Genomic DNA, 18,517 nt, shown 5'->3' on the forward strand with positions numbered 1-18,517 from the left:
CTGACTGTCAAGCTCTCTGACGCGCTTTTCTGGTTTTATCTTCCTGCAGGGTTTGCCACCCTCGGAGTGTGGACTAACAGCAGCCGAGGAGACAGGTGAGTGTGAGCGGCTTGCACCTGCGTGCACATGCCTGTTCTGGTGAGAGCCTCGAGAGGTTTGCAAACCTCTGTGTGTGTAGCCTAGCCCCTGGATACCCTGCTCCTTCTCTCAGACCCTGTGCAGAGAGAGGGAACCTGTGAAGGGGGTGTGAGCGCTACAGTTTGGACTGATTCCCTGACTCTCCAATTTGACTGGAGTTCTGGGGACCCTGGGAAGTGTCTCTCAAAGAACAATATGCTTGTGTGGCCATCTTACCCGTCATTCACACTGTGGTGTCTTTTCACTATATCAGACTCATTTCACTGTCATCACATTGAGGTCAGACACCAATGGGCATTTATAAAATAAGGGGGTGGGGCTCAGGAACTTAAGAGAGCAAAGTCTGAGCATGGAACTTGCTCAACAAGGCCTTGAGAGCCGACTGATGAAAATCCCTGGAGCCCACTGGCTGCTCTGAGCCAGCATTTTTGTTTGTTTGTTTGTTTGTTTGTTTGTTTTTCCTCTGTCCTGTACAGAATGAGAGCCCTGTGGGCTAGCCTGAGCCATTCACCTTGGTGAAAGGTGTCTGAGGCTCCAAGGTAGTTGCTTACTAGCAAAGGTTTAGAGACAGTGCCTGTGCCTGGAGGGTGCCTTGCGAGTGTGGCTGTAGAATTCTCCCTTGCCTGGTAGATGTGTGTGGAGCTGACTCTCATCCTAGAGGGATGGAATGGTAGCTGGAGGGTGTTTGATAGAAGGACAGCCTTCTCCTGCTGCTAACTAGCGGGACCCAAATGCGTCCTCTGTGTCACACCCCATGGGGTAGCTGTGACAATTCTTAGACACAGCAGAATGGGTAAGGGTGACTTCTGTGTGCTCTGATCCAGGTAATTGACACAGGTCAAACATGAAGCTCATGTTTCTTCTCAAATGCCGTCTGCACAGTGGGCACCATTTACCTCAGTAATGGCTCGACTAGATTGGCACCAGCAGGGGCCAGGGCTTTGGGAGCTGAACTCTACAGCTCTGGCAGATGAGAGTGGGGAAGGTGGGCCACCTGCTCTGATTTGGTGGTCACTGGATCAGGTCATGATTGCTCTCTGGGTACTGAAATGACCTGGTTTGGATCCAAGGACAAGGCATGCATCTAAGTAGGGGGAGCCTGGCTTGCTGGCTTCTTTCTATGAGGGTCTCGAATTAGCTCAACCTGAGCACAAGAAGGGAGGAGACAGAGACACAGACCCAAGGTCAGGCTACAGCAAGGAGGAAGGACTGGACCCTGGGACCCACAAATCATCACCCTTCCTGGAGATGGGAGCTAGAAGCTCCTCCCAGCTTCACCCGCTTCTCTCCGGGAGTATGCTGAGGGATGTTTTGTTTCTCTCCTGCATTGTCTATGTGACATGTCTAGTCAGTGCACCCTCCTCTGGCTGTCACATAGCTGTCTCCACAGTAGTGGAGTTAACGTAGCCATGAATGTTTGTCACCCAGATGAGCAAATGGCAGGTGGGCACGGTGGCCATCACAAGTCCCCACTAGAGAGGTTGGGCGTCTCTAGCTCAACCTCCACAGACACAGGCAGGCCTCATTCTCCAGCCTGTCATAGCAGAGCTTTGTCAGGTTTGTGAGTAGGAAGGCAGAACAGGCACCATGATGATATGAGAGAGGTGTTCTCTTCAGCTCCTAGGGCTGGGCCAGAGACCAGTCCACATGGCTCCTGCCCCAGGGCATTATGGGTAAAGTGTGAGCCCATGGTCTTGCCAAACAGCAGATACTCAGACTGCTCCCTTTCCATCTACAAAAAGGCTCCCCACCCCACATCAGTAAAACAGCCAGGCCGCCCCTTCCTTTCTGTCCCATCAACTCTTCTCCTCTTCTGTCCCCTTCCTGGGGTTCTTACTTCAAAGGCACCTTCGTTTCAGTCAGTGATTGGAAGCCCCTTTCTTGTGCTGACAGTGGATGTAGATGATCCAGGTTTCTCTTGCTTTTCCCTTTATCTTTGGAAAACATTTAAAATTATGTCACAGGCACTAGGAAACGGTTACACCCTCGCCCAGCAAAACACCATAATGACTAGAAAGCTTTAATGCTTCCTCGTTCAGAATGTCAGTAACCCCTAACTAGTAATCCCACTTCCAGGAAGCCCGCCCCAAGGAAGCTGCCTGAGCTGTGTACAAAGACGCATTCAGGACGATGTTTATCGGGGCGTGCTTATATTAGTTAAAAATAGAAACAAGTGCGTGCCCAAGCGGGGCAGATTGCAGCCACCTGCAGATATGGAAGGTGCTGGAAGGCAGCCATTGAAAAACTGCTTGAGAAGAACCTTTAATAACGTAGGGAACACCTTCACATTTCAGAGTTAAGGGGAGAGGCAGTTTGCCAAAATGATGTTTCTGTAAATATATGGGAAGAGCACACAGGTTAGAAAGAAAAGCCACGGAGGAGGGGGGGAGGGGGAAAGGGAAGGGAGAGGGGAACTAAGGAAAACCATAAAAAAAATTTTACAGGGAATGGGCAGGGGGTTCATTTTCTTTGTTGTGCTTCTCCAAGATCCTTCAGTTTTCCATGGTGATTTGTTCAGCCTCTATGTATTCCCAGAACAGTTCCAGTTCAGCCATGTATCTGCCCACCTATAGAAACCCGTGGGCACTTTACAATTCATTGTATGAAGTAAATGATTGGGCTGATACTTGTTCTTCTGAAGTGTTTCTTTTCTTAAAACCTCCTTTTAAAAAGATGTGTTTAATTTTTTTTAATCTTTATTTCATGTGTATGAGTTTTGCCTTCATGCACAGCTATATACCGTGTGTGTGTGTGTGTGTGTGTGTGTGTGTGTGCAATGCTCACAGACACCAGAAGAGGGCATCAGATCCCCTGAAGCTGGAGTTACACAGTTGTAAGCTGCTATGTGGGTGCCGGGAACAGACCTCAGGTCCTCCTGAAGAGCGGGACGTTAAGTGCTCTCAACCACTGAGAACATCATCCCTCTAGCCTCCCACCCCAAAGCCGCTACCTTCCTCTAGTCTCCATGCCACCCCCGGAACTGTGGCTCTGAGGGCACTGGCTTGGAGAGTGTGAGTGAGCTGGGCTCTACAGGGAAGGTACAGCTCGTGCAGTAGTTTATCTTCGCGTGACTCCAAAGACTGGAGTCCAAGTTCAAGGTGTGGTGAATTTAGCTTCTGAAGACTCTGTACTGCTGCCCTCCCCGGGGTCTTTCTTGGTGATGTTGGTATCTTGTTTTCTTCTTGTAAGGACCACTTGGATAGGATGAGGGTTCACACTCACAACCTCATTTTAATTCCGAACCCTCTGTCTCTCAATGAGATGATTTACAACGGGGTTCCATCCTGATTGACTCACCAACCAATGGAAATAGCGATGCTAAGAACTCATCAGTGCACCTCACCCACTGAGCATCCTAGTCTGCAGCACAGCACACAGGCCTGCTGCAGAGGATCATGGCTCCTGCACTGGGCACAGGGTGCTGTGACCAGAGACTGTGCCATCCTGGGGTAGCTCAGGAACAGCTCCAAGTTCAAATCCAGAAGCACAGGAAAGAGGGAAATCTAATTTAACTTTTATCTTAGGTGAGGGATCTCGTACACCCAGGTGGGTTCTGGGGAGAAGAGACTTGGGGCTTCATCAGCTAAACCGAGGGGAAGCATTCGATGCACCTGTCCTGGTGACTGTGGCCACTTATTTGGCAAAGCCACCCTGAGTTTGGAGCATGGGCAGAGGGAGGTGAGTGTGAACTGAGAGCCATTCCTTGTGAGGTATGACGGGCCCCAGTTAACTCTCAACCTGGCTGACCTCAACCTATCTAGCAAGACCAGAGGCAGCAATGTGACCAACTGTCCCCAACTAAGCCTGTCACCAGAGGTGGACGTCTGAGAGGCACAGTAAAATCACTCACTACGTACGCTCATTGTAATAAAATTCGGAAGTGCTTTGAGGTAAGAAGCACTGATATCAAAGACATTAAACATATACAGTGGGCTCCAAATGCTATAAACCAGACCTTACAAGTAATGTTTTGCATGTCAACTCAAAAGTTATTTTGATCTTAAAAAACAATGGCAGAATGAAGGAACAGGCCAGCTGTATTAGGCATTCTCCATCGCTGTGACAAAATACCCAAGGCAGTACACTTTATAAAGAAAAAGGTTGTGTTCAAGCTCTCCACTGACCTTTTGATCCTGCAGTTAGAGTAGTGGTGGCAGTTGACTGACTCAACCTCAAATCCCCCAGTGGCTTTCACAGGGGTGACCTGCGTGGTGCACTGCTGCAGCTTCAGTGTCACCTAGTCACAAAGCATTCCTTACCTTAACAGAGATTGCCAGAAACTGCCCAGTCCTTCTGGGATTCCTTCCACATCGGTGTGAATCAATCTTTATTTAAAAGTGTTTGGAAAGCAAAGTGTTACACCCACATGTTTACAAGTAACAGGTTGTCCATGAGTCATCTTTGCTAGCCTCCTCTAGGAAAGACATTTATTGGTCTAGCCTTGACACCCTGAGTCATGTGGGAGGCACAGGGTGATGGGGCAGATGGAGCCACCAAGGAGGTCCCTGATCTTAGGGAGAAAGACACACACACACACACACACACACTCTCTCTCTCTCTCTCTCTCTCTCTCTCTCTCTCTCTCTCTCTCTCTCTCTCTCAACATTATGATGTTTTATTACTTATAGAACAAAGAAAGTCATAAGTCAAAGGATCGAAGTGTTTACAGAATACATTGGTGGGGACCACAGGTCTGTTACAACAAGCAGGACAATGTCTGCTATAACTTGCTGATGATGTGTGATGGTAGTTTTAGCTTTTGATTGGTAGAAACTAATGGTCAGCTAAGAATACATTGTAAGATTTTAGAAGCCACTAGTTTGTAAGGTCAAACAGAGGTGTGGACAGTGAATGGCTTTCAAAGGAAACTAAAAATAGCCCAAGATAATTCAGCTCTGTTATGAAAGTTTTTATTAATTAATTTATTTACTTTACATCCAGACCACAGTTTCCCCTCCCTCCTCTCCTCCCAGTCCTTTCCCCTCACCTCACCTCTACTCTCCACTCCTCCCTTTTTCTTCAGAAAAGTGGAGGCCTCCTATGGATATCAACCAGCCTTGACATATCAAGTTGTAGTAGGACTAGGCACACACATCTCCTATTGAGGCTAGACAAGGCACTCAGATTAGGGGAAGAGGGATCCAGAGACAGGCAATGTAGTCAGATACAGTCCCTGCTCCCACTGTTAACAATCCCACATGAAGACCAAGCTACACAGTTGTTGCCTATGTGTAGAGGGTCAAGGCTGTCGCATGCATGCTCTCTGGTTGGTGGTTCAGTCTCTGTGAGCTCCTATGGGCCTAGGTTAGTTGATTCTGTAGGTGTCCTTGACCCCTCTGGCTCCTACCATCCTCCCCTCTGCCGAATTTTCCAAGCTCTGCCTAATGTTTGGCTATGGGTCTCTGCTTCTGTTTTCATCAGTTGCTGGGTAAAGCCTCTCTGATGACTGTTATGCTAGACTCCTGTCAACAAGTAGAGTGGAATATCATCGTGTCAGAGTTGGGCTCCTTCTCATGGTGTGGGTCTCAAGATAACCAGTCATTGGTTGGCCATTCCCTCAGGGAATTCTATTGGAGGGATATAGTCCATGAGCAAAAGAACCCATCCATATATGTCAGATGCCAGGAACCATCCTGAAGAATGCCTCCATAAAAGGGTGTGGAGGCAGAGGATGGGGAAGGGCAGGGGTGAACAAAAAGGGGAAATAGACTATGTTATATGAGGACCCAAAATGAAGAGTATGAGGACCCAGAAAAGCACTTAGGTGAAAGGAAATAGCAAACCCCATGGCAGGCTGAAGCAAGGATTGTCTAGAAACCTCAGGAAGCCACAATGCTGAAAGAACAGATTGGGGAGGGGCACTTAGAAGTGAGACTGGGAGAGGTGGGTTAGAAAGAATCAGGATGGGGAGACATCCACCCCAGAGCTGTTTGTAGAGTGTACTTTAGACTCATGGAGGAAGCACAGGACCAGGAAAGGGGGTATTTCTGACAAACCCAGGAGGAAAGGAAGTGGCAGGACCGGGGCAGTGGAGGTAGAAGCAGCCATGTTTTGAGCTTCTGGGAAGGTTGAGCTGATGCAGCATGCTATGGTCCTTGGTGTGAGAGAAGAGGAAACTGTGAGGACAAAGGGTGACTTGGGGTACTTTGATACCAACTGATATCCTCCACTTCCCTTCTAGAACTTTCTATTAAGAGCTAATGTAGAGGGGTTGGGGATTTAGCTCAGTGGTAGAGCGCTTGCCTAGGAAGCGCAAGGCCCTGGGTTCGGTCCCCAGCTCCAAAAAAAAAAAAAAAAGAGCTAATGTAGATCCCCCAAGTTCAAGGTTTATTAAGTCCCCGGTAGGCTGCCTCCACTCAGGTGCCTCTCATAACTGGAATCCCTGGGCTACTGAACTTAAGATGAATTGGAGTCCTGTAACCTTTTAGCAAGATAAATTGGTAGAGCATCTCACAGAATACAGGGAAGGGTGCTCACACTGTAGTGTAGTTATCTAAGACAAGTCAGGCCACTCAGATGCTAACCCTACTCAGGATGAGGTCTAGGTGGGTGCTGAAAACATAGCTCATGTCCAAGTGGGGCACCTTCCCATCCTGGGACATGGGTGTGCTCTGTAGCCAGGAACATGCTGTGTCCTCCAGTCCTCAGTTTGCATTAAGATGTCACAAGCCAGGAGCCCTGAAATGGAACTCAATCCCCAGCCCTCCCTGTGAGATTGGTCAGCTCTAAACTCAGACCAGCTGCCTGCCCATGTCTCTCTGTACTCCATTCCTGTCATAAGTCTCACGTCTGCCAGCATAAGGCCACCTGTTATTGATGAGGCTTGTGACAGTGAGGACATTCTTATCACTTGCAAAAATCCAGGACCTTAAGGGACAGAGACAAGTTTGTTTCCTTCCTGGGTGGCAGGGTGGAGGCCTGAAGCATTCTCTAAGAGCCACAGAAGCCTTGCAAGGGAGGGTCTGAGTTTGGCAGGGGGAAGTAGAGGGATTGGTCAGGGACATGGGAGCTTCTGGGCTTTGGTGGCATATGGGGACATACAGGGTGGGGGAGCAGGTGGATGGAAGAATTTAAGCTGAAGGAGAAACAGAGCACACATTAAGCATGCCCTGGATGCCATTCCTCTGGGAGTGAATACAGCTGAGGAGAGAAAGGAGCAGGTGCCCATGCTGGGGTACCTAACAGCGAGTTGTTGGGGGGAATGGAAAGCTGAGGAGATCTTTAACCAAAGGACTGAGGTGAGGATGGTTGGTGAAGCAGAGACAGAGAATAGGGACCCCAGTGGGACTGTGTCTTCAGGAGGTTCAGATGGGTTCTATTGTGGCCAGTCTGGTGGCTACAGAGAGTGGCCCTTCTGGTAATGGGTGCTAAGTCTTGAGCCATGGGTTAGGGTGTCTTCTGGAAGGATGCCCAGTCAGTTAAGCCAAACACAGACATGGTACCAGGTCCCCATGTCACCAAGTTCACAAAGGGGATACTAATGCCCAGGGGGGAAATCAGCCCCTATTCATTTCTTTTTCAAATATTTTCCTACACCATAAAAGCATAGAAGGATAAGTGAGAGTGGAGGGAAGGACTCTGCTAGTTTGCTCTATGTTGCTGTAACACAACACTCTGACCAAAAGCAACTTACAGAAGAAAGGTTTATTTGGCTTCCACTTCCAGGTCATGGTTTATCATTCAGGGAAGTCAGGGCAGGAACTCAAGCAGGAACATGAAGTTAAAGCCATGGAGGAATGATAATTGTTGGCTTGCTCACTGGCTCATGCTCTGCCAGCTTTCTCGTATAGCTCAGGACCTCCTGCCTAGAGGATGGTACCACCCACAGTGGGCTGGGCCCACCTATGCCAATTAGCAATCAAAAAAATCTCCCAAGACATACCCATCAGCCAGTCTAAGCCACATCCCAATTGAAATTCTCTTCTTCCGTGACTCTAGGCTATGTAAAGTTAACAGTTAAAGCTAACTAGGGCAGAGAATGAGAGAAGAAGGAAGAAAAATATTACAAGAGGCACTAAATCCAGGGCAATGGGGCTTCGGGAGAATAGAAGCTAGCCTGTCATTAGGAAACCTGTTAAGAATTCCAGACCCACAAAAATATTCAGAGTGAACAAGGCCTGAGGCATTCTCAGTGGGGGACATGTCAAGCCAGTTGCTGTACCTGGAAGCCCATGACGTTTCCCTTTCCTCACACAGTGAACATGTAGTGCTTAGTCACAGATCAGGAGGCAGGCAATGTGGATGAGGAGAAAATTCTAGAAGGACCAAGGCACAATAAATAGTCTGCCACTTTTATGCCCACGTGTTTTGAGGGATCCAAATTTTGTGCTGAGTCTGGCAATGCCTGTGGGCTACAAGTGGGGAGCCCAGCATTCAGGGACCATGGGATCCCCTCTTGCCGACTTCACCTGACAGCAGTAGGGGCAATTTTTCAAAAACCAGGTCCATGCAGAAAGAGGAAATTAGATCTGGGTGTTCCGAGCTAAACATGTCTGCCTCACTTTGGGAATCCTTTGACCTTAAACACAAAAAAGTCCCCAAAGGTCCTAGAAATAACCTCCAAAGGAGCCCGTGAATCTTCCACTTTGGAAGTGCTGGTGTCAGAAAGGAAGGCTCGGGGAGCGTGATTAACAAAGGGTGTCCAATGCTGGAATGGGGTGGGGGGAATGGATTTATACACACAGGTACACAATGCATGCATTTCCATTACTGCAAATATGTAAGAGTCCCAGCAAGAAAGGTAGGTGTGGAGAGACTGAGTCAGGGTGGCTGACTGAGTTCTCGGTTTTTCAAGAACTGTGGCAAGCCCAATGACAGACTCTCAGACCATGAGGTGACATCAGAGGTGGTCCATTGTGGGGGCTGAGACGTCACAGGATAGCATCTTTTGGTGTCAGGTCCAACAGCCTGTCACCTGCAAATCAGTGGGAGCTGCTTCAGAGTCCTGCAGCCTCCTAGAGCTACCCACCATAGACACTGAAGTCAGAGTGAGGTTTGCCACCCCAGAAGAGCAAGACCCATGTCCTTCTTGGTGGAGGGGCCGCCTTTGGGAGCTGGCCATCTGCTGCCACATCCCACACCCTCTGGAGGCACTTTGGCTGGCAGTGATGTGAGGCCGGTCTCTTTAGGACCTCTAATAGCTTTTTCTTCTCACGCACTTGGAAAGCTCCATGCAGTCTGGCCACCACGGAGGCTGCAGGAGGCAGGACTGAGCTGGACTGATGGATGCAGGGAGGGAGGCGAGGCTCCTGGCTGCTGCTACAGCCGCAGTCCCAGGTGGGGGCGGCTGCAGGCTCTGCAGCAGCTCTGGCCTCTGCTACCAGCAGCCAGAGCTCACAATTCTAGGCCCTGCAGACCCTCTGGGCCAGAGCTCCAGACGGGGGATTGTCAACTGGCCTGGCATAGCTCACCTGGGATACACTGTGGAAGGTAAGCGAGCTATGCAGCGGCCCCACGGGCTCTAAGACTTCCTGAGAAATAGCTGATAAGGCTGTTGATGCTCCTGCTGTTGGTACTGAAGGGGGAAATAGTCTGTTCCTGGTGATTCTGCGAAGCAGCCTAGGACTTGGCTCAACCCAAACACAAGGTGTCCGAGTTCTAGGGAAGAAAGGTTGTTCCTGGCTTGTACCCAAAGCAAGGCCGCTGTAGGGTTTTCCTGAAAGTCCCAAGTTCCTTCCTTCATTCTTTGCCAGAGGTGTACTGAGGTGCTAAGACATGCCAGGCTTTCTGTAAAGTATCAGGGGAGTCAAGAAAGATCGGCACATAACATGTCCCCAGAGCATCCCCCTGGTCTTGCCAAGAGGATAGATGCTTAAATAACTGTGGTGCTGAGCATGAAGTGTGATAGAAGAGGGTCTTCACAGAAGCCAGTTAGGCTTCAGAGTGCTGGAGGTTCATAAAAGAGGGCCATTTCAGTTGGGTCGTAGAGGACAAGTAGGAGTTTGTTAGAAGAGAACAGGAGGAAGCCAAAATGGTGTGGGTGTGACATAAAAATACTTGGACATACAGAACGTGACAGTGTTTAGAGACAGGCTAGGTAGACCTAAGCAGGCTGTGGAATGGCTGACAAGGCTGTGTCACAAAGGGTCTCGAATGCCAGATGTTTGGATTCAGTCCTAGTGGTCACTCAGGCAGATTTTTACAGCAATCAATTTGTATGCTTGGCATGTGGGTCAAAGAAACTGCTATGGAAGGGGATAAAGACAGACAGAGGGGAACCCTCCCTAGAGGGAAGCCCGCAATTCCCCATTCATAAAGGATTGGGGCAGCAGGGTCAGGAAGTGAAGGGTCAGGTGTCTCTGACCTGCTTGAGGTTACAAGGGTCAGTGGTGAGTGGAAGGGAAGAGTCTAGGTGGACAGTGGGTCTCCGGTTGCTTAGGGGCCTTTCAAGAATAGTTGGGACATTGGACGAGAAACAGGTTGGGGTATGGAGGTGGGGAGGCTGGATCTGGCCTTTAAAAGGCAGCATGTTGAAGCCCCCCCATGGTGTCTTAGCCTCATAGACTCCATGGGCTTATTGAGTCAATATAAGTCTGTCACCTGCCTACCTCCAGATCCCCATGTACTGCCACCCAGGTGGCATCCTCCAGCCACCAGCCACAATAAGATGCCAGGACACAAAGAGCAGAGAAGCAGGCGTAGACAAGGGCACATACCCCATGTCCTGTGTCCCAATGGCAGGCATCCTTGAGTTGTGAGCCAGCATGCTATAGCAGGCTGGCAGCATACGGCCTCTGTCAGACATCACTTAGTGAGAGTGTCCTCAAGTCCCAATAGGTACCAGAGACCCTGGCAAGGTAACAGGTGGACAGGAAACTCAGCTAAGGCTGGCTGGTCTAGCGTGTGTCAGCTACCTTTATCCCTTTCCCCAGACTGTCAGGGCTTCTACTTGGCTTTGAGAAAGACCTAAGGTTGGGATTATAGTACTGAGCCCCTGAGATGCCGTCTTCGTGGGGATCCCCGGCAACAGGAAGCAACCCAAATACCCTCTACTTTGTGGAATTCTCTTGGATGCTCCCCTACCAGGCCTTTTCAGTGCTCACACAGATGATCAGAGAGGTGAAATAGCCCACCACAATCACACAGTCAGGGTGTGACTACACCAGGTGGTCTGCCTAGGAGTTTGGCCTCCTCCTGTCTTCCACATACTTCAAGACCAGGGTCACATGTGAGGGGAAGTTGAATAACAGACACTGAAAAAGCATGACATTTACAGATGTGTCATGGAGTTGTTTGGATGCTTGTGAATGTGCACATGTGTGTACAAGTATGTACTCAGGGCTCTACAAGTTGCTACCACAAAATGTTAAACAGAGGCTTGGAGTTCCCTCATATTGTTTTACACAACATTCATTGTGGAAGTAGGCCCACTACCCCTGTTTTGTGGAAGAGGAAACTGAGGCTTAGACAGCAAAAGAGTGGCAGAGACTGGATTTGAACCCAGGACTCCTCCATTAGAAACAGCAGTCAGTTCAACCTTGTTCAAAGTGCTCGTGATGTCCAGTTCTTGGAGGCACTCTACCAAGCACCAGTTATAAAGTGTTAGGAATGGAGCCTAGGACTCCATTATGCATGCTAGGCTATCATTCTGCAAATTGAGCCACATCCCTACCCCTGTGACTTCATTACAGAAGAAAGATAGTGGGTCCAGAGAAGAGAAGCTACTAAGGAGTGTCACTCAACAAGAGGGCAGAGACCCTGGTGGCCATGGGGGTCACTGAGGTGGGTCTCCCTCCCTCGACCTTGAGATGGGGCAAAAGGAGCTGAGGGAAGGTAGGGAAGTGGGGACCATGAAGATGAGTTCAGAGAGAAGGCAAGGGAGGAAGGCAGTGTAGCAGGGTGGTACCTGCTGGGTGTGACCCGGGTCACCTCCCAGCTTTGCCACCGGCATCTAGGTAATATCCTTGCTGACTAGCAGAGGGCACCAGCCTCTCCACCCCACCCCCCAGCCCCCACCTTCCACCAAGTACCAGAAACAGTTTTCTGCCATGTTTGAAGACCTCTCACACTAGTTCGCAGCTGGTTATTCATGGTTTTATGTTTGTGGCACTGAGGGTGAACCCAGGGCCTCATTGATCATACTCAGGGCCTAACCGCTGGGCTGCACAGCCACCCCAGTCTGATGTTTTTGTTTTAATCAGTTTTCCATTTTATTTGATCCTACTAATGGGTTTTTTTTTAATCTGTTGTTTTTATTTGTTAGTCTTTTAAGGCAGGGTCTGGGCTGTCCTCAAACTCACTCGTGGTGATCCTCCTGCCTCAGCCTCCCAAGTGCTGGTTTGCACTCCCATGCCTGGCATCCCTTTAACTCATCATGATACTTCTTGATAGAGTGTAATGTTATATCTCACAAATAGAACACAAGGCAACTGAGGTTGAGGAGGAAAAGAGAATGCTGGGAGTCAGCTCTGCCTGCTGCCTGCTCTGCCTCTGCCTTCTGGGGAAGGGCCAGCCAGTGTGCAAGGTCCTGTCCTGGAGCCCCTTCCCCTCCTGGACTGAGGTCTCACACTGCAGATCATGATCTCAGTAGGGCCTGTATGTGCCATGGAGCACAGGCCTTGTAGGATGTTTTGTAAATGCAGTGCCATGGAGCACAGGCCTTGTGGGATGTTTTGTAATGCAGTTGCAGAGACAGGAGATCTCCCATAAGACACCTCTCCGCACCCTCAGTTCAGGAGCAGGCTGTGCAGGAAGCAAGGTCAGCAGTAGCCTTGTAACTCTGCCAGAGGATGGAAGGAAGGCAGCCGTGGGCTGGATTCTAGAAAGAACAGGTCTCTTTCAGGACCCAAGAATCGGGAATGCCTCTGGTATGTCCGTTGGTGAGAACAGGAGACAGGTCCAGACCCATCCAGGGTGGCAGGAAACAAGGTGTGCCAGAGGAGTCCTTCACCCAGTCCCCCTTAGCCTCCCTGCAGGACTTGACCTCAGGTTAGCCCTGGGCACTTTAAGAAGCAGTGCTTGGGCCTGGAATCCCTTTAATCCCATATTAATGAGTTGTGTGCCCATGAGCAGGCTTAGCTGGGGAGAAATGCTGTAGCTCCCTTCTCTCCAAGAGGAAGGTGTGGCTGGAGGGAGCTGGGGCCGGTCCTCCCACCTGGACCCTGCTCAACCTCTGGGGTCAGAGGACCACACAGATGTTGGCTTCCCTATTGTCCGGTGTGAGCTGTGCAGGCAGATGCAGTCTGCAGATGTCCCTCCTTGTCTGTGCGGGGACCATTGGTGGGCTGTGGCCCTAATCTTGAGGACCTTCTGGTTCAATGTCATTCTTATCCAGGGCTTCAGTGGCCTCCAGTTGTCAGGGTAAGAGAAGGGTCTCAGAGCAGGGGTGGGGCAGAGTTCTCAGTCCCCCTGCCTGTATGAGGCCTCCTCTCAGACGTCTTGTTCAGTGTGCATCCTTAGCATCAGAATCTGGGCTAGACATCAGCCTGGTAGGGAAGGCTATCCCAGTGCCATTCATGCCTGGTGCACAGTGGGTACATGGTACCCACAAGGAGACTTGTGCTTACAGGTTCCCTGCAAGGTTGGAACCTCTTCCTTTAGAGCACCTCCAAGCCTTTGTAAGACTGGAATCTGGAGGCCTCGCTTGAGTGCAGGGTGGAGGTCTGGGATCCTCGACTGCAGGATAAGCTACGCTACTGTCCCCACCTCTCTCCCAGGACTCCTTAGCCAGGCACACTTCATCTCACCTAACTCTCTACCCCATGATCACCCCAGCTCGTTAGCCCAGGTCCTACCCAGATCCTACACCATTTTCTAGCACAGAGACACAAGATGGGTTTTCCTCCAGGCCAGAGCTGTTGTGGTCAGGGCAGGAAGAAGGAGACAACATCCGAACTGTCTGATGGAGAACCCAATCTGCCCTGGACCTGGGAGTTTGAAACCAGAGGCTTGAGAATAAATCCACTGCAGGGCTGTAAAGGGAGCCAGTTCCCACTGTGAAAGGGCCTTTTGTTTCACCCTTGATCCGGAGGGCTTGCTTTGATTCCATTTTAATTGACTCTGCAGTGCTGGGGCTGAACATACTGTCCTGGTCCTCTGACTTGAGGAGACCGAGGGACTATGTCAGGCCCCTGCAGAGCATGAGATCACCGGGAGCCTGGGAAGTTATACCTGGGGAGAAGGAGGGAGATGTTCCTTCTGACACTTCCCTTACACAGCGGGGACTCTGTGGGTGCTATACTGAGGATGACTTTTCTGCTTAAGCTCAAGCCAGGCATCTGTGGAGCCCCCATGACCCTCACCCCTCTGCTCTCTGAGATCATCTTCCTTGCCAGCCTCTCCATGCTTCCCTGTACAGAACCCAATCACCACTTACCCAAGCAGAGCAGACAGATCTCAAACCCCAGAGGCCTGTGGGTAGCAATATGCTTCTCACCTGTCTCCCTTTGCCCTGGAGTCTGTGGCTTTGAGATAACCATATCTCCTGGAGCCAAGAAGCCCTGTGAAATCCAACCCTCCCACCCAGCACTACTGTGCACACCTCTAGAGTGATCTCCTGTAATTATCTGGATTCTTGCACTCCGCCTGTCCCCTGTGTGTGACATATGTTACTGCAAGACATAGACTCCGTATTCCTTATTCACCTTTGCTTGGCTCAGACCATGTCCCCAGACATGGTGGGATAAATACTCTTGTGGTAGCTGGTGACAAAGGCTCTACCTAAGATGTGACCTGACTGGAGCATGACTTGGCAGCAGAAAGCATGCCCTAGCAGGTAACGGAAACCTGGGTTCCATTCCCAACACCAGGGAGAAACAAATGAATCTCACATCATGCTAAGTCTGATTTGAAAGCCTGCTCAGGGTTCAAAGCTTCTCTGAGTGACACTTTTCTATGAAGGTCCCCAAACTGGATAGTACTGAGGCCACAATGTGACACCAGCATGTCAGATGTCCCTGATCCCCAGGAGGATAGATGTGAAGCCACAGCTCAGTGACACTAGCCATGGGGGTGGTGTGGGGGGAGACAGGAGTAAGGGAGTTCAGTCATGGAGCAGATCTCTTTAGCATGGGGACATCACTGAGAAGAGTGAGCCAGAGTCTCCCTCAGGGAGAAGGGACCACAATTAAGAGAGAGAGCAGGAAGCTGAGGAAATCACTGAGGAGTGCCCAGAGCCTAGGGACCTGGATGGTAAGAGTCAGAGCTGGAGAGGATAAGAAGCCCACTCCAGGGAGCGTAAATAACAAACCCAGACCCTGGGCTTTGTCCTGAGATTGGTGCTCAAAGAAGACAGCAGAGGGGGCTAAGGCAGAGACTAGACAGGGGTCCATTTACAAGGAGTCTCGACAGCCCAGGGAAGATGTGGGCTCTTATTTTGCTAAGCAAGCTGTTGTCCTGATAATCAGCAATGGACAGAGGGATTCAGAAGACATTATAGTTGTGTTCAATGCTTTTCTCCCAAAGGAAAACGCACACACGCACACACACGCACACACACGCACACACACGCACACACACACACACACACACACACACACACACACACACACCAGGTAGACAGCTCTAGTAAGTGTGGTATCTTACAGAAAGTGACAGGGTCTCTTCCGAAGCATCTCAGAGACATGATGTGAAGATGACCTGGGTTCAACTTTTAGCTCTGAGATGCCTTACCTGTGAGACCTTGGGAGAATAATCTCTTCCTTTTCAGTCCCTTCTTCGGCTGCACTCAAGGTCTTTCAAGGTTGGAGCAGGACAATGTCACGATAAGGTATTTTGTATACAGTCAAGCTGCCTCAGCCTTGAGCCCAGGTGATTCTGGTGAGAACTCTCCGCCAAGGCTTGCTCCATCACATGCAGGGAGGATTGGCCCAGAGATAATTGTTAGAAAGGACAGGGAAGCAAGGGAAGGAAGGGAAGAAGAGAGGAGGGAGGGAGGAGGGAGGAGGAGGGAGGAGGAAGGAGGGAGGGGAGGGAGAGAGGAGGAGGGGGAGAGGGAAGAAGGAAAAGGTGGATGAAAGAGAAAGACAGGCATGCCCGCTGGGAAGATGACTCAGTCAATAAAGTGCTCGCCACACAAGCACTGAGGACCTGAGTTTGATTGACAGAAGCCACATAACACTCCAGGTGTGGGACACAGGTCTGTAATCCCAACACTGGGAAGAGAGAGACAAAAGGATCCCTCAGACTCACTGGCAAACCAGCCCAGCCTACTTGGCAAGCTTCAGATCCCAGTGAGAGAGCTAACAGAAGACCAGGTGGCTATCTGCTGAAGAAAGACACCTCTTTAGGTGGCCTCTACACACACACACACACACACACACACACACACACACACACACCATGTGCACCCACATGGGCATGCATCCACAAGCATACACATACATAAAATTAAATTAAATCAAATTAAAAATCCAAGTAAAATGGAGTCGTTCATTTTTTTTTTTTAAATGGGTCTGGATGCTTTGCCTACACATGACGTATGCAGACCGTGCCTGCAGAGGCCAGAAGAGGGCATCAGATCCTGGAAATAGTTACAGTTGACAACCACCATGTGAGTGCAGGGAATTGAATCAGGATCCTCTGTAAGAACAGCTAATGCTCTCAGCCTCTGAGCCATCTCTCTAGCCCCAGAAAGTCATCCTTGAAGTGCCTTGACTTCTGCTTTCATAGCCAACATTCTACCTCTCGACTTGAGGGTCTCTAGCTCCCCTCTTCCAAGAAGGCACCCAGATACTTAGCGATGTTAGGCAGCTGAAGGCCCAGGATAGAATATGCCAGCTCTTCTGGCCTGAGTAGGAGAATACTGCTCAGAGAGTGCTGAGGTCAGCGTCCCAGAGCCAATCAATAGTTAGCTGCCTAGAGCTCTCCATGGTCCTGACCAGCCCCCATTCTTGGAGCAGAGAGAATAAATAGCTATCTCCAGGCGCCATGACCAAAGAACTGACTGTGGTCACCATACCTGGAGGGAGCATGAGTATGTGGAAGTATGGCATTGAAAGTAACTCAGACCCAAGTTTAAGATCTGGCCCCAAAGCCTCCATCTGCTCACCTACATATGGGGATGGCGATCTCATTTCCTACCTATGTGACTCCATAAGCACTAGAGAGGCCAAGGTAGTGGCAGGCACATGTACGTGCTCCTTTAAAGGCTAATGCTTGTGGGTTTCAGGGTCCATGGCCGTGGTTGTGAGTCCAGCCAGATAGCTGTTTTCAGATGGACCGAGGCCCTAGGGTGTGGCAGGAAAAAGACCAGTGACATTTGCTCCTTGAGTTTCTGCATTCAGAAGGGAAAGGAAGGAAGTCATGGGTCTTTTTGGATGCCTAGAACATTTCACCAGAAGAGCACAGAATGAGTGAGGGAGCCTCCTTGTGTGCTAAGGTCAGTATCTCAGGCCAGCCAACCCTATCCAAAACCATACCATATCTCTGCATGCCAAATAGCTTGCGGTCCCCCTTTTCTCAGGAGCCTCAGATCTGTGTGTGTTTTACCTCAGGGAGCATCTTGTTCCTGAGTCTTGTACACACATGCATGAGTGTGTGCGCGCGCGCGCGCGTGTGTGTGTGTGTGTGTGTGTGTGTGTATGTGTGTGTGTGTGCATGCGCGAGCAGATGTACATGCTTTTATGTGGGGAAACCAGAGGAAACATCGGGTGTCATTTTTCAATTGATGTCCATTCTATTTTTTTGAGGCAAGGCCTCTCACTGGCCTGGAACTCACAAAGTTAACTAGACTAGCTGGCCAGTTTACACGTAGACAGTAGCTTCTCCCTAGTGACGGGGTTGCGAGCATATGCCACCATGCCTGACTTTTTTTTCTGGGTTCTGTAGCTCACCCTCAGGTCCTTGAGCTTGCTTAGTAAGCACCTCATTCACTAAGTCATCTCCCCAGCCTCTCGACATTGACTCTTCTCTTCAGGGTTTTCAAGCACAGCGAGGGACAGCTGGAGGCAGTGCCAGGCTGGCCACAGGTGTAGTACCCAGCTTTTGGATGAGGGCCCAGAACGTTCCTGTCTTGGCACACTCCCACCTCACCTGCCTGTGCTCAACATTCAGACACTCACATCCATCCCCAGGGCAGCCTATTGCCTGGGGTCACTGTTCTGTGGCTTGTGGCAATGTTAAGACTGGGAGGACAGGGGCCCCAGAAGCTGGCTGGTCTTTGGAAACTATTCCCCACCTCCGAGGCTGGAAAACAGTCGCAAGGTAGGTACTTTAGATTCCTCACCAGTGGTAACTTAGTCACCTCCTTCCCTGTACGGGACTGTGCTTATGGAGGAGAAGTTTCTGGAGCAGTGAGCAGAACTCACAAACCAGGAGTATCCATGGCCCTGGTAGCCATAGGAATTCCCCATACAAACAAAGCACCGAGAGACCCTTCTCCTTGGCTCACTGTCCTGGACAGCCAGGGCAGTAGGGGATGATGAGGCTACAGTCCTCACAG

General features: G+C 50.1%; 1 protein-coding gene across 8 annotated transcripts in view; it reads left to right on the plus strand.

Annotated features, from left to right (window-relative positions):
- The window catches only part of Atp2b2 (ATPase plasma membrane Ca2+ transporting 2), a 310,592-nt gene that overhangs the window by 67,143 nt on the left and 224,932 nt on the right, over positions 1–18,517 (plus strand). For all 8 annotated transcript variants that reach the window (XM_032905907.1, XM_032905902.1, XM_032905905.1 and 5 more), the window contains exon 2: positions 50–95. The gene's annotated coding sequence lies outside the window, so the exon portion shown is untranslated. The remainder of the gene's footprint in view (positions 1–49; positions 96–18,517) is intronic.

This window comes from Rattus rattus, chromosome 6 (assembly GCF_011064425.1).
Source record: "Rattus rattus isolate New Zealand chromosome 6, Rrattus_CSIRO_v1, whole genome shotgun sequence".
NCBI classification, from domain to species: Eukaryota; Metazoa; Chordata; class Mammalia; order Rodentia; family Muridae; genus Rattus; species Rattus rattus.